We start from the raw sequence: 409 nt of genomic DNA, 5'->3' as shown, positions 1-409 counted from the left end.
CTGTAGCTAAAAGTAGCTAAACTCATTCTAAAGTTAAAATTACTAAAACTGTAGCTAAAAGCTTAAAGTAGCAGAACAGTAGCTAAAGCTTAAAGTAGCAGAACAGTAGCTAAAGGTTAAAGTAGCAGAACAGTAGCTAAAGGTTAAAGTAGGCCAGTGGTAGCTAAAGCTTAAAGTAGCAGAACAGTATCTAAAATCTTTGAGTAGTGGTACAGTAGCTAAAGTTAAAAGTAGCACAAATATAGCTAAAGCTTAAAGTAGCAGAACAGTAGCTAAAGGTTAAAGTAGGCCAGTGGTAGCTAAAGCTTAAAGTAGCAGAAGAATATCTAAAATTAAATTCAACCTTTATTTCTACAGGTTAGTCTCATTGAGCCTCGGGGACTCATTTACAAGAGAGACCTGGTTTAAG

This window comes from Nematolebias whitei, chromosome 11 (assembly GCF_014905685.2).
Source record: "Nematolebias whitei isolate Nwh7 chromosome 11, NemWhi1, whole genome shotgun sequence".
NCBI lineage: Eukaryota > Metazoa > Chordata > Actinopteri > Cyprinodontiformes > Rivulidae > Nematolebias > Nematolebias whitei.
Note: the sequence above shows the minus strand (reverse complement) of the source record.